Below are 16,430 nucleotides of genomic sequence, written 5' to 3'. Positions count from 1 at the left end.
TAAATGTTTTTTTGACCAAAATTAACCCTCATCCGTAAAACATTCGTTTCCGTTTCACAAGGTTGTGCAAGCCATTTTGGTCAATTAATCTTTTGAGTAAACACCTAAAATGACAGCCAATATTGTTTCATCACTTGACTATAAATACTAAAAAATGTCTCATATTTTTAGACGCACGAAAACCTTCACCAAATTTTTAGCTGCACCATTTATGAAAGACAAATTGAAAATAAATAACCTTACATTTTGTGTATTGAACGATAATAATCCCAACTTTAAAAGTCACTATCAGCGGTCCAACCTTTCAGCTATTTTTGTTTCAATGATCCCCCCCCCCCCCCCCCCCGGTTAAAGAACACTTAACGTTCGAAGCAAAACAAGGATTGGTCAAGAAGAATGAAACATGCTAGAGTAGAATATTTTCTATGTGAAAATATTCTACGTAAAGTTTGCTTGAAGACATTCATCGAGCATAAAATGCATATTGAGTCTGCTCGAGCAAGATACATGTCATGCTCGAAGACTCTTACACTTGTATTTTTATTTATATTTCATTATGTAATGATTAGGGAATTCTAGAAGGAATGTCAGGGTCTATAAATAGCATCCTAGGTTTCCATTTAGGGCACGACCGAGCGCACGCAATACGAGAGCAAAACATTCCAAACGAATATTCTCTTTGTCTCCTCGTATCGCCGCCGCTGTCACGAAACCCTAGACATTTCTTTCACTGTTACATTAAATGATATATTAAATGCAGTGAATCTTTGTCTTTGATTTTGTTCTTAACGACTATATTTTACTGTTTCGTTGTTATTATCTCAAACCTTTGTTCCTATCTGTTGAATATTCTGATTCCGCTGGAATATCCAATAGGCCTTTGGGTTATTAGATCTGTGTGTTCTTGTCAAACCTACTTAAGGTTTGCACCAGATTTATGGTCCTAACAAGTGGTATCAGAGCTTTGGAAGCTCGCTGAAGGCCACGGGACTGAAGGTTTGAGATAAAGTTTGTAGCTTTACAAAGTTTTCGTCTGTGAAAGTTCAGATATAAGAAGATGGATGATCAAGAGGTATCAACAAACAAGATTCCAAGATTACTTGGACAAGAAAACTTCATCAAATGGAAATCTTATTTGAAGCTGCTGTCCACTATAATGAACCCAAGCTTTGGAACTCAATCCAAGATGGACAGTATATTCCCTCCCTTGCAGCAAACAACAGTGCCACCATTGAAAGCAAGATGAAGAAAAGAGACGACAAGGCACTGTCAATGTTGAAACTAGGTCTTTCTTGGGAGATACTGACCACTGTCAACCATCATAAAACTGCTAAGGAGATGTATGATGCTGTTATTGACATGTTTGAGGGTAACACGGAGCTCAGAGACATCAAAAAGGACAGATTGAAACAACAATTGGATCGATTCAAGTTCAAAGAAGGTGAACGACTAAAGTCAGTGTTGCAGAGGTTGATGACCATTGTGAATGAAATCAGAACAACTGACCTACTGATTTCTGCTTTTGAGCTGAATAAGAAACTGCTGTCCTCATTGTCTGGAGAATGGTACACAGCCAACAAATTCATTAAAGAAAAGGCCAATTTTTCCAACTTCAAATTGGATGATATGATAGCATTTCTAAAGGCTGCTGAGCATGAGATGACAGAAACAATATGATAAGAGAAGAGAAGCCCAGCTTCCCAATGACAAATGCTTTAGTGGCACCTATGGGAAACCTCACTCTTAAGTCTCATCAACAGCCAATAGTGGAAGAACCTGCTGAATCAAGATCAATGTGTGGAGGAAGCCAAGCAAGATTTAATGTCCAATTGATTGAAGATGATGCTGCTTCTACAGCAAGTGGACACCCTCCTTACACACAAAACAACTCAAGTCATGGAACAGATTATCAAGCACTATTCTCCATGTTTATTGATTCTTACCATGCCTTTGTTGCAAAGAATCTGATTAACACTATAGTGCAAGAAGATCTTGAACAGATAGATGCAGATGATCTTGAGGACATGGACATAAAATGGCAGGTTGCAATGTTGGCAGTCAGAATCAAAAGGCTATACAACAGGACTGGGAGATTATCTTTCTCAGGACCCAATGACCGAATCGGATTTGACAAATCCAAAGTCATTTGTTACAACTGCCAGCAGCCAGGCAGTTTGCAAGGGAATGCAATCAACCAAATCACTTTGGTAATCAAGTGAATCAAAACCAATTTTATCAAAACCAACATCAAAATTACCAAGGTGGACAACAGAGAAATCAACTGGTAAATCACAATCCCTATCAGAACAACAACAGACCCCAACAACAACAAATTCAGCCTCAACAGAGAACAAATCAGACTCCAATTTAGGGAAGTCAGAACAGAGGAAATGCAAATGCTGTGAATCAGGCTAGAGATCAAGGATGTAACGTCCGTTAATTTCCGATAAAAAGGTTTAACCTTGTAGTTGTGTACACCTTCCGGGCTTGACCCAGCAATCTCCCGAGAGCTCCTTGCCACCCTCGTAAACGTATCTTACTTAAATTTCTTACAAGTTCACCCATTGTTATAGTAGAGGGACTAGGATGTATTATCGTTATTATATTATACAAAAAAAAAAACCTAAACCCTAACCCAACCCCTTACACCGATCGGCGCCCCCTCCCCCTCTCTTCTCGATTTCTGTGCAAGACCAGCCCATTTTCGGACATCCAAACTTCAATTCCAGGTCGGTTCTATCTTAGTATAACTCTTTTTAACCATTAAACCCTTTGTTGAACACGTTAGGGTTGAGTTTTGATTATAACAATTTCTGACAGATTCGTACTCATTTATTGCTCGGTCTGTAACTCGATGAAAAATTTTTGATCGATTCTTGTTTCTATGATGTTCTAATTTGAGTCTAGTTTCCAGAAAGGTATAATATGTAATTTTTGGACGAGATTTGAATACTTTTTATGATTTTATAAGATCGAGTGTCAAAGCTGATGCGCGATGACGGATTCTGGTCTGTCTTCCCGACATCATAACCCTTTTTTGACAAGTCTAAATTGGTTGGTTCCACTTCTGGAAGTTAATATTTTGAGTTAGAAACCAAACCCAATTGGAATCGTTTAATTTGGCTGGGTAATGAATTTTATAAAAATAAAAAAATTTTGTTGCGCACTGAAATAGCTGCACATACCTTCTGTGTTAGAGGAATTTTTATAATTTTTGTGTCCACTAGAAAAATATAATAAAAATATTTTTATAAACTTAAGATATTTATGCAACTCTGGTAAAAATTTAATAATTTAATTCCATTGTTTTCCTATGTGATAAAATACATCTTTGCATGCTAAAATCTGCATGTTATATTCGTTATTGATCGATAAGTTCGTTTTAGGCTTAACCAGTGGCTGCCCTTTCTCACATCTTTCGGGGCTTTTATAATTGAAGTTCGTGCTCCGTCATCTTCTAGGTATTTCTAGTGTAATATACTTTAGTATCATGAGTTTTGGCATTCGTTAGATTAGTCAACTGTTGATGAAGTGAAAACTAGGTTTCGGTTGTCTAGTTTGTCAATTGTTGCATCTAGCGCGTTGTTTGAGGGAATTAACAACCAATTTGGATGTTGTAGCCTCGGTATGATTTTTTGGCTGTGAAAAACTATATTTTTATGTTATTGGGGCTGAATTGGTTGTCGGTTACTCAAACGGGTCGGTACTTGCGAATTCGCGTTTATTGGTAATTTGTGCATCGTGCTTGCGAATTACCGACCCATACAACTCGTGTAGCGTCGTGTGGACTTGTTGGCTGTGATTTTACTAAATTTGGTCCACACGGGGCTGAGTCGGTATCTTAGTGCATAAACAACCTGTTAACGCGCGTATTCATTAAAGTCAACAACTTTCGGGGGTAAATTGGGAACCCTTTGTCCCCGGGATTAACTAAGGGTGGTTTTGGTAAATACATGGCCTCGGGGGCTGATGTAAATGAATTTGGTAATGTCAAGGCTTTAAGTCAATCAAATCATGTTAGAACGTCTCGTAGGATAAATGAGTCGGTACGTTTAGTTAGTAATCTTTGTGTGCAATCCGACAGGCTTGTAAACTGTGGATTGGCTTTAAGGTTCTCAAACCCTTTGGTATTTGTGTGGCTCGTCTCAGGTGAGTTCATGATGACTCTTTTTACTCTTTTCAAGTTTTGGGCTAGCATGCACACTGTAATACAATTTTACACGATTTTACTCGTTACAACTGTTTGGATGGTATTACATAGCCTTATTCATATTTGTGCATTTATGAAACTATTTGTGAACTATATTTTATGCCTTAGGATATTGTAGACTCGTTTATGGTCTTATATTCCTTAAGGTTATACATATTACTTGTGGTCTAGGCTCGAGGTTGCTATTAGGCCTAGTATTAAACGATTTTTCCTGATGAAACGTTTAAACTATTTTATATAGGCTTGCTAGTATATAGTTGGCCTTGGAATGTTATAGTATGTATACATATATATATATATATATACACATATATATATATATACATATATATATATATATACATATATATATATATATATACATATAGTTGGCCTTGGAATGTTATAGTATGTATACATATATATATATATATATACATATATATATATATATACATATATATATATATATACATATATATATATATATATATACATATATATATATATATACATATATATATATATATATATATATATAAATTATTGTATGGCCTATATTTGGCGATGTTGTAGTCGTTTCGACTACTGATGTTGCGTATGCCTACTTCGTGTTTGCATACAGATGGATGGTGATCTTGGCCGGGCCAAACTATACGACTCAGGTTCTTAAATCCTGTGACGGGCCCTGAAAAGCCCGTGAGGGGGGGGGGGAGGCTCGTGTGGCATGATCATCATCGGATGTTACGAGTTTGGGTTGTACGTGTGCTCGACCCTGATGTTATTACTTGGATGAGGTGTTACGTGTTTTGTAAGACCACGAATCCCGGGAATCCTACAGTTGGTAACCACATCCACAAATTCTCAAAAATTTAAAACCAAACGATTCTTTGTATTTAAAACAAGTTCAGAGTAAATAACAGCGGAAAAGTTGAAGTATTAAAAATCCCAAAACACGGGTACAGGTGTCCAAAAATCAAATGTAAATAAAATGTCCGTTTTATTTGAAATCCTCGACCAGAAATGCCTTCAACCTTCCGAGTAGTCTCCAGCACGTCCAAGCGGTAGCATCCACTTCTTAACCTGAAAGTCAATCTAACATACACACAAAGTCAGCTTGAGCTGAGTGAGTTCAAGTTTTCATAAACGACATTCATTAAAAACTTAAATTCCATGAGTATGGAATGTAGTGGAAAATCATGAGACCATAAAATCGTAAATAGCTTTTCTTAACCAAATCATAAGTGAATAAAACATTAAACATCTTTTCACGCAGCATGGGCCTCCTCACCCCGGGTCTTCCCCGAGTAATATATTTGACCCAGCCGCGGTTTAACAAAACCGTTAAAATCGTGCAACACGAGCCTCCTCACCCCGGGTCATCCCCAAGTAATATATTTGATTCGGTCACAGTTTAATAATACAAAATCACGCAACACGAGCCTCCTCACCTCGGGTCATCCCCAAGTAATATATTTGACTCGGTCGCGGTTTAACATCCAAACACGTGATACGGGCCTCCTTACCCCGGGTCTTCCCCAAGTAATATATTTGACCCGACCATGGTTCATAATACGGCGGGCCTCCTCACCCCGGGTCTTCCCCAAGTAATATATTTAACCCAGCCACGTCATAAACATGCAACACGGGCCTCCTCACCCCGGGTCCTCCCCAAGTAATATATTTGACCCGGTCACAGTTTACCATCACATTCACATTCACATACACATTCACTTACACATATACAAACATCAAATTCAAACATCCAACCAAACCATATCATCACATTCAATCCATAAATAATGGATAATCTAGAAATTAATACTAGGCTTAATAGTATCCTCGAGCCTAGACCATAAATAATATATGTAACTTTAAAGGATACATGACCATAAACGAGTCTAAAATATCCTAAAGCCTATAAAATAATTCAAATATGACTTTCAAAATGCACAATCACGAGTGAGACCATGTAGTACCATTCAAATAGTTGTAACGGGTAAAATCGTATAAAATTGGATTTCAGTGTGTATGCTAGCCCAAAACGTAAAAAGAGTAAAAAAGGCATCATGAACTCACTTGGAATCGATCGAACACCTGCAACAAGCTAGGAAATCCCTAAGTGCACATTCACAAGTAAGGGCCTGTAAATTATACACAACGCGTTACTAATCTAGACCGCAAGGACACACTTGCCTAATGGGCCGCCCAAGCCCAACACTTTGGCCCAAGGCCCAACAACTTGGCCCAAGGCCCAACACTTTGGCCCCAGGCCCAACCACTTGGCCCGAGGCCCAACACTTGGCCCGAGGCCCCTAAAACCTTTCAACTAACCAAAACCACCGATTAAGCCTAAAACGAACTTGTTGATTAATAACGAGTAAAACATGCAGATTTTAGCATGCGAAGATGCATTTAATTACATAGGATAACCTTTGAATTAAATTATTAAATTTTTACCAGACTTTAATAAATGTCTTAGGTTTATAAAAATATTTTTATTATATTTTTCTATTGGACCCAAAAATCATAAAAATTCTTCCAACACAGAAAGGTATGTGCAGCTATTTCAGCGCGCAATAAAATGGTTTTATTTTTATAAAATTCATTACCGAACCAAATTAAACGATTCCAATTGGGTTTGGTTTCTAACTTAAAACACTAACTTCCAGCAGTGGAACCAAAGAATTTGGACTTGTCGAAAAAAGGTTATGACGTCGGGAAGACAGACCAGAATCCGTCATCCCGCATCGGCTTTGACACTCGATTTTATAAATTCATAAAAACTATTCAAATCTCGTCCAAAAATTACGTATTATACCTTTCTGGAAACTAGACTCAAAGTAGAACATCATGGAATCAAGAATCGATCTAAAACAGTGGATTAACATCGCGTTACAGACCCTACAATAAACGTATACGAATCTATCTAGCAAGCTGTTATCATCAAAACTCAATCTTAACGACCAATAAGCGCGCCATAAGGATGAATTAAGGTGAAAAAGAGTTGTATACGTATAAACCGACCTGGAATTGAAGTTTGGACGGCTGGACGGTGGCTGAGTGCACGCAAAACGAGGAGGAAAGGGGGGTGCTGCTGCTGCCAATCGCAGGACATGGGAGCTAGGGTTTTATGTTTTGATTATAATATAAAATGTTACGTTCTGGCCCTTCCAAGTTGAAAATTGCGACACTTGAATAAAACTTAAGTAATCCCACTTATGGGTATGACAAGGAGGTCCCCGAAGTAAGCCGGTTCGAACCCGATAAATATACAAACTCTACAACGTGCATGCCGATAAACGAAAATGTCGGGTGCTACGTACTAGTATAATACTTTAAGCCGTAAGAGGGGATGTTTTGGGAAAAAAGGATGGACAAACGGACTTTTAAAACTTATTACAAGGCTCTAAATTAGAAAGATGAAACCCCGGCTTTTTGACCAATATTTATAAACGATCGAGCCGATTAACGAAATGTACGGGAGTTACATGTTTGGGTTGTACGTGTGCTCGACCCTGATGTTATTATTTGGATGGTATTTATAGGGATATAAATATATGGATGTATATAGATGTCTAAGTACGAATACTTAGTGCTGATGATGGCCTAACTGTTCGTATCCCGTATTATATTTTAGACTCTTGGAATGTTTTATAATCCCGTTTTTATATTTAAACCCTTGGAATGATTTATTTAAATGTCTATTATTATAACTTGAACCCACTCAGCTCAAGCTGACTTTGTGTGTATGTTAGTGTGAGTTTCAGGTTTTGAGGAGGATGCTTACCGCTTGGTCGTGCTCGAGACTACTTGGACGGTTGAAGGCATAACTAGTCGGAGATTAATACGCAAACTGTTTTCTTTTCATTTATTACTTTAAAAATTTAAATTATGGTTTTGGGAACTTGGTTTTATTACTTGCGATTTTCCGCTGTTTATTACTCTGAAACGATTTTTAATAAGATGAAATTGTTTGACTTTAAATTTTTGAGAACTTTTGGATATGATTACCAACTATAGGATTCCCGGGATTCGGGATCTTACAATGGAAATGTTGCAGTAATAATGGTACCACAAGATGGGGAGTTTGACTGGAGTAACCATGCTACAGAGAAGGAAAAAGCAAACGTTGCATTCATGTCTAAAGTGCAGGATAAGGGAGAATCTTCAACATCATAGGTATAATCTGAACTCTCTATTTCTGATCTTATAACTATTGATGAACTCAAAAAGGAGATTGGGATGTGGAAATCTGAGTGTGGAAGGAAAGAGCCTTTCTGAATGTCTATGAGACAAGTGAAGCTACATATGAAAATCAAATTAAGAGTTTGGAGGATGATTGTATGCAAGCCTACATGACTCAATCAAGGATGACTGTTGAGATTGAAGGTCTGTAGAAGATGTACACAGAAGAGAAACTCAAAAACTCTGAGTTGTTGATACAAATGGAGTTTCTGAATAATCTTGTGTCTACTTGAAATAATGTGGGATATGTTGAAAATATGACACTTGAAGAAAAATACAAGAAGGTACCACCACCTTTTTGTGACAAATATCCACTCAAGGTAGACAAAGAGAGCAGAAATGAATATCTAAAGCAGTTCAATAGTGTATTTGAAGACAAACAAGAGTTTGTGAAGAAGTATGAAAATGTAACTGTGAATGAAGAAGGCGAATTTGTTCTAAAGGAGAGTATGGAGTCAAAGGAAAAGGAAATGGAAAAGACTGTTGGTAAGAAGAAATGGAGTGAATACTCCAGTGAAGAAAGGACCTATAGTTGCAAAAGTGACAGACCTTCATATGACAAGAAGAGAAACAAGAAGGCTTCAAAGAAAAAGAAGAATTGTGAATAGATACCAAAGCTACCAAAAACAACCCCTAAACTTTAGAAACACTATTAAAATATGAGGAGGGAACACAAGGTGTTTGATATATGTGAAAAACCTCAATAACAGAACAAGAATGACAAATAAGAGGGCTACACATTTGATCAACATCCTCCCATTTATCCAGTGTTCTCCAACCATGAGCTGTTTGACATTAGGGATGTTGAATATGTACCAATGAGAAGGTATGCAGCTGATCAAGTAGCAAGTTCATCATGCCCTCCAACCAAACTGAAAAAGATAACCTTTGTTAAAGAAAAGTATCCTCAAATACCTGATGCAGCAAGCTAATCAAGATGAACTTCACCAATTATTTATGTCCTAAAACCTCTTTAGGTTTTGACTTTCCAAAGCCCAGTGACAAGATCAAGGACAAGCAACTGCTTAAAGACATGGGAAGCTTTGCAAAAGTGTGGTGTAAGAAGTGTGATGCCTATGGACATCACACTGATTAATGTTGGGTGGTGGAAGAGACATTTGAAATTCCTGACATTGTCAGTGGATTTGATATGAAAGGATACAAAGAAATGTATGAGAAATATTTGAATGGAGAAAGGAGTTCTTCTGATGGTGAGGATAATAGGTTGACCTTGGAAAAGAGGCTAAAGTCTGTTCTGAAAATCAATGAAAATTCACAGATATCAGACAGGTCTGTCAAGGGAAAAAGGTCAAATGATAAAGGAAAATATAAGTTGAGACCTAGTGTCCTGAATGGAGTCCTGAAGCAGGGATTTGAACCAAGAGGATTTCAATGGAGAACCAAGCAAGAGATAAACAACTGGAAAGACTCTGTGCTTGACAAAATTGAAGAAAGTATCAAATCACCAGTTGAATATGAATCTGATTCTGATGAATCATGTGAAACAATTTATGAAGATCCTGTTCCAACTCCTGTTGAAGTTCAAAATGACTCTGAGTTGCAAACTGTTCCAGTTTGTAACTCAGACTGTAACTGATCTTTCTGTGTGCGTATATGAAGGAACAGTCCTTGGATGGAAATGATATATGGTACATGGACAGTGGATGTTCCAGGCATATGACTTGTGATAGGGAAGCACTCATTAATTATGAAAGAAAGTTTGAAGGACCAGTTGCCTTTGGGAGTGATGAGAATGGAGGAAAGATTGTTGGAAGAGGCACTCTAACAAATGGCAAAGTATCTTTTGAGATTGTGCTGCATGTTGAAGGACTACAATATAATTTACTCAGCATTTCTCAAGTGTATGATAAAGGATACAAGGTTGCCTTCAATGATGAACATTGCCTAATCCTCAAGCTTGAATTTGTCATTCCACCAGAAGTGATTATCATTCCACCAGAAGTGATTATGTGCCATGTCAATCTTAAAAACATGAACAAACTTGTTAAAGGTGAACATGTTGTGGGTCTTCCAACAAGAGAATTCAAATTGGAAGAAAAATGTTCCTCATGTCTCAAAGGAAAGCAACATAAGTCAACCCATAAGAGCAAAATGATAAGTTCTATTGATGAAGTGCTGGAACTACTTCACATGGATCTGTTTGGTCCTGTAAGTGTTCCAAGCATTGGTAAGAAGAGATTCTGTTTAGTTATCACTGATGATTTTTCAAGATTTACATGGGTCTTTTTCATGGGAAGCAAAGATGAAACTCCAGAGCTGATCAAGACCTATGTATTGAAATTGGAAAATCAATTGGTGAAAAGAGTGAAAGTGATTAGAAGTGATAATGGGTCAGAGTTTAAGAATGGATTGATGGAAGAATTCTGCACTTCTAAAGGGATCTTTCAATAGTACAGTGCTCCAAGAACTCCTGAGCAGAATGGTGTTGCAGAAAGAAGAAATAGAACATTGATTGAAGCTACAGAACCATGATAGATGATGCAAACTTACCAGTAACTTTCTGGGCAGAAGCTATCAACACTGCATGCTATGTGCAAAACAGGGTCCTCTTGAACAAAGCTCACAACAAGTCTCCGTATGAGATAATCTTCAAAAGAAAACCTTATGTAAAGTTCTTGAAACCTTTTGGTTGTAAATGTTCATTGCTGAACACAAGGGGTTATCTAAAAAAGTTTCAGTCCAAATCACTGGAATGTTTCTTTGTTGGATACTCAACTCAATCAAAGGCATACAGAGTATATGTTAAAGAGCACTTGGTGGTTATTGAGTCTTCAGACATAATCTTCAATGAAAATCACTTTAACAATGTAGATGGAACCAAATGGTTGTTTGACATGGAAAAGATGATTAAATCATTCAAGATCTACAATGAAGACATGTATGACAACATGTTTAGAACAAGCATTGAGGAGAAAGGAAAGCAAAAGCATATTGATCTGAACAAGCTGTGGTCATCAATTGCAACTGAAGAAAAAGGATTCACCTTTGAAAGAAGCATCCATGAACCAAATGAAATGGAGATCAATGATCAAGAAGCTGCAGTTGAAGTATCAAATGAAGGACCAAGTGAAGTGGAAAGTGAACCACTACAGAGTCAACAGCAGAGTCAACCTGAAGAAACAAACAGATGGGAAGACAGATTTCAATCTTTGTTTAATTCTCTTCAGATTGGAACCAATGAAGCATCCTCATCTGCAGATACTCTAAACCAAGTGACTACTGAATTTGAAGAGACGCCTCAGAATGAAACTGCTGATGTGGATATGACAAACCTTGAATCAGTAGAAACAACACATCAAATTGTTCAGACTACCTCTACTGAAAGAAATCATCCTGCTAAGAACATTATTGGTGGACTGCATGAAAAGTTGACAAGAAGTTCTTATGAAAAGGCAAACATCTACCTCTATGCCTGTTTTCTATCTCAAGTAGAACCAAAGAACATCAACCAAGCTTTAAAGGACAACAGCTGGGTAGAAGCCATGCAGGAGGAGTTGGCTCAGTTCAGAGACTTACATGTTTGGGATTTGGCTGGCAAACCCAGAGGAAAATATGCAATCGGCACCAATTTGGTCTTTAGGAACAAGAAGGATGAAAGAGGGTTGGTCATCAAGAACAAAGCAAGGCTGGTGGCTCTAGGGTGCTTACAAGAAGAAGGAGTAGACTTTGAAGAAGTCTCTGCCCCTGTTGCAAGACTAGAAGCCATCAGAATCTTCCTAGCATATGCAGCATCCATGAACATCAAAGTCTATCAATTGGATGTCAAGTCTACATTTCTGAATGGGAAGATTGATGAAGAAGTGTATGTAACTCAACCACCTGGATTTGAAGACCCAATCCATCCAAACAAGGTGTACAAGCTAAGTGAAGCACTGTATGGATTACATCAGGCTCCTAGAGCTTGGTATGATGAGCTTTCAAACCACCTGTTGGATAATGGCTTCTGCCGTGGAGCCATTGACAAGACTTTGCTTTATAAGAAATGGAAGAAAGATCTACTGCTGGTACAAGTGTATGTTGATGACATCATTTTTGGTTCAACAAATGAACAAATGTGTAAAAATTTTGAACAAGTGATGAAGTCAAAATATAAAATGAGTTCTATGGGAGAAATGAACTTCTTCCTTGGACTACAAGTACAAAAGAAGGCAGATGGTATCTTTATAAATCAATCAAAGTATGTTCAAGAAATGCTCAACAAATTCAAGTGCCAGGAATACAAGACAGTGTCTACACCAATGGACACACATGAGAAGATGGTACCTGATGAAAAGGGAGAGCCAGTGGATCAGCATGAGTATCGGGCCAAGATTGGATCATTGATGTACCTGATAGCATCTAGGCCAGATATTATGTTTGCTGTGTGTCTGTGCAAAATTTCAAGCTAATCCCAAAGTCTCCCACATGTTGGCAGTAAAGAGGATTTTCAAATATCTTAAAGGAAAACCAGACTTAGGAATTTAGTACCCAAAGAACCCCTCTTTTGACTTGATGGCCTATACTGTTAGTGACTATGATGGCTGCAACATGAGTAGGAAGTCAACTTCAAGAGGATGCCAGTTTCTTGGAAGCAGGCTGGTGTCTTGGCAATGCAAGAAGCAGACTACAGTGTCCATCTCAACTGCTGAAGCTGAATACATTGCTGCATCTGCATGCTGTGCACAGGTTCTACGGATCCAAACTGCTGGATTATGGTTTGAATTTCTTACTCACTCCTATTTTAATTGACAATACTGCTGCCATGTTTATTGTTAAGAATCCTGTTCATCACTCTAAGACTAAGCACATTGAAATTAGGCATCACTTTATTAGGAACTGTAGTGAAAAAGGCTTAATAGAAATGAAAAGGGTAGATACATCTGATAACTTTTCTGACCTGTTCACCAAACCTTTAGATAAAACCAGGTTTCATTTTCTGTAAAATGTCTAGGTATGATAAATTTTGATGAAATCTGATTAATGATGTGTGCTTAAGTGAGATGCTTACTGACTATCTATTTGTTGCTCACTTTGATAAGTTGCATGATTTGTTGATGTATGCTTGACAGACCATGTTGATTGAATGAATCATGTTTGATGAATTGCTTATGTGAATTATAATATGTGTTTGATGTTCATGCTTCTTGTACTTAAATATGTGCATACTCGATATATTCTATGTGATTTTAAGTATTTCGAGCATGGACTGTGCTTGATACCGTGTTTGTAATTCCTCGAGCACAAACAATTTTATTTGAGAACTCAAGTATTTCGAGCACAGGAGACATATTTCTGCTGTTCGAGCATGGACATATGTACTAGAAACTTTCTAAGTATTTCGAACACATGTCTATTGCTCGAGCACAATAATTAAGTCTTGAACTTTCATGAAGATCTTCGAGCACATGCTTTGAAATGATAGATTTTAAGTTTGCTCGATAGGATTGCTGTGTGCTCGAGTGAAAGTTTACTCAAGACTGTGTGAGTTTGCTAATTGTGTGACTCTTCAGTGCTGTTTGTAAGTCATATGTGCTTAAATGACAAAATGTCTTTCAAAATCAAGTGCCAAATGGATTTTTAAAAGAAAGTGAATTTTGAAAACATAAATGATTTTTGACTAAGTAGATAGTTTTTGGTGAATTCATAAGAGAAATGATAATATTATTCAGTTACAAGCTTTGAAGAAGCTTAGAATGTTTTCTATATAGAGATAGTATCCAACCTTATGGGAAATGATAGTACATTGTTTAATTTCCGAACACATTGATTATAGGCTTAAAAGGTCTCTGTTCAGTCATTGACAATTTGTATGGTATCTTCTCATGAGTGTAATTGCCTATGTGATAGAAATATAATGATCATGCTAAGCCAGATGTGGTGATACATTTGAAGATTAAGGTATGTTCACTAACACATCTCTCCGGATGATGGGCAGAAAGGTAATTATCCAGTCATACACAAGCCTGTTGGTATTTTGGTCACCCAAAAAGATTTGTTTTCTTATCTGAGCAGAAATAAAAGGATAAATATACATACCAGCTTATAAGAAAAAAATTTGAGTCTTCAAGTATTACAAATATAATATATTTTAAATAAACTCAGACTTAAAGGGGCCCCACAGAACTACATGGGTGGGGCATACAAATAAGTCCTAAATACCCTCAATGTAAGACATGTAAGTCTGGATGGCATGTAAGTCTAACGTTCAACCTTAAAGTCTGATATTTTATATAAATCTGTTCAAACTCCAAAATCATTTTGACCAAGGCATCAGGGGGTTGAAGTCAAATTGGGGTGAGTTGGAGAAAGCTAAATAAGCCTTGAGAAGAGATTAGGGACAACCTGAAGTCCAAAGTGTTGACCATTCCATCCTTATGCATTAAATGAACCTTAAGTATATCACAGAAAGCTATGATAATCATGCTAAGTACTAATACCTATTGTCAACCTGACTTAGATCGTAATAAGGTCGATCATGAAGTGTTGTGAAAGTAATTGAACAATATGATCCCATGTTGAGATCTTTCTATAAAACTGTTTTGAAGTGACCTATCAACTGAATTTTGATCTCTTATTCACCTTAAACTTAAGCTTGAGTCTGAAAAACGTCTTCCATGATAGATCTTAATGATTTAAGCAAAGTTTCTGTGTGTACATGTCCAAAGTGTTGGACAGATGTTTATGTGTTTCAAATCTAAGTTCTGAAATTGCTGAAGTGTTCTCGAGCATGATACTATGCTTAACACTATTTTTGTTACTCATCGAGCACACTGATGTAATGTGTAATTGCATTTAAGTCTTTCGAGCATAATTCATGTACTTCGAGCACAGAATCATTTGCTGAAATAAGAAGTTGCATTACGAGCACATATGTTGTCATGATAAATCACTTATGTGTCTTCGAGCATGTATGTACTTCACGAGCATATGTTCTGACATGATATATTTCTCTAGTGTTTTCGAGCATGTATGTACGTCACGAGCACATGCTTTGTCATGATAAATTTCTAAGTGTTGTCGAGCATGCATATACTCTACGAGCATAGGTGTTCACAGGATCATCTGTTAACTATATTCGAGTAGAGGTTGAGCTTGAATGCATGGAGTGTGTTTCGAGTATGTATGATTGACTAATTTTGTTTTTAAGTACCCTCGAGCATGCTACATATCACGAGCATGAGTGATGGTTAATTTTAATTAACATAAGGTGTCGAGCACATGTATATTCGAGCAAACCATCTCGAGTATACTGATCTTGGAGCAACTCATGAACATTTAAGTACGTCGAGCATGAGTTGTGAAGTCTTCGAGTACAGCGGGAGACAGCTGTTTATTTGGCTGTATGCTCGAGCAAGGGAGGTACATTTAAATTTGAATTAAATGACAACTGTACTGCACTAGATGACAAATCAGGACTGCACTGACCAAACGTTAGGTATAAAAGGGGAACTTAGAAACTTTTTCGCCTATTTCATCTCCCTTTTCTAACCTAATCAGATAACCCTCTTGCTCGTGCAACCCTTGCTCACTCAGACTTTCTATTTGTGCTCAATACTTCTTCGAACATAGCCATTAGCTCTGTTTCGACCTTGGTAAGATATCGATTATCGTCATCATATCCCCAAGTTTCGAAATTAGGGTTTCTATTAAATTTTTACTAATCAATTGCTTAATTTATGTAGGTTCGCAAATTACTATAGAACAGGTTACTGAAGACGCTATTCTTTTTTAACTACTCTCTGCTATTATTTGTGCATTTATGGGTACTGATTATTCTCTTATTTTGTAGAACTGATGGCCATGAAATTCGAGAAGAGGCACAACATGTGTGCCCGGTTGGAAGTGGATAATGAAAATTGGGAGTTGGAGCTCATGATCAACTTCCTTCATAACTCCAACTTAAGGGTGGCACTAACAGAAAACCCAACTATATATAGAAATCACATCATTGATTTCTGGAACTCTGCTACTTATGTTGATGATGTCAATGGGA

Source organism: Bidens hawaiensis, unplaced genomic scaffold, assembly GCF_021521415.1.
Source record: "Bidens hawaiensis isolate Kalapana, Puna unplaced genomic scaffold, B.hawaiensis_p1.1 tig00005307_1, whole genome shotgun sequence".
In the NCBI taxonomy this organism is placed as follows: domain Eukaryota; kingdom Viridiplantae; phylum Streptophyta; class Magnoliopsida; order Asterales; family Asteraceae; genus Bidens; species Bidens hawaiensis.
The sequence above is the reverse complement of the archived record's forward strand: the minus strand, read 5'-3'. Positions refer to the sequence as shown.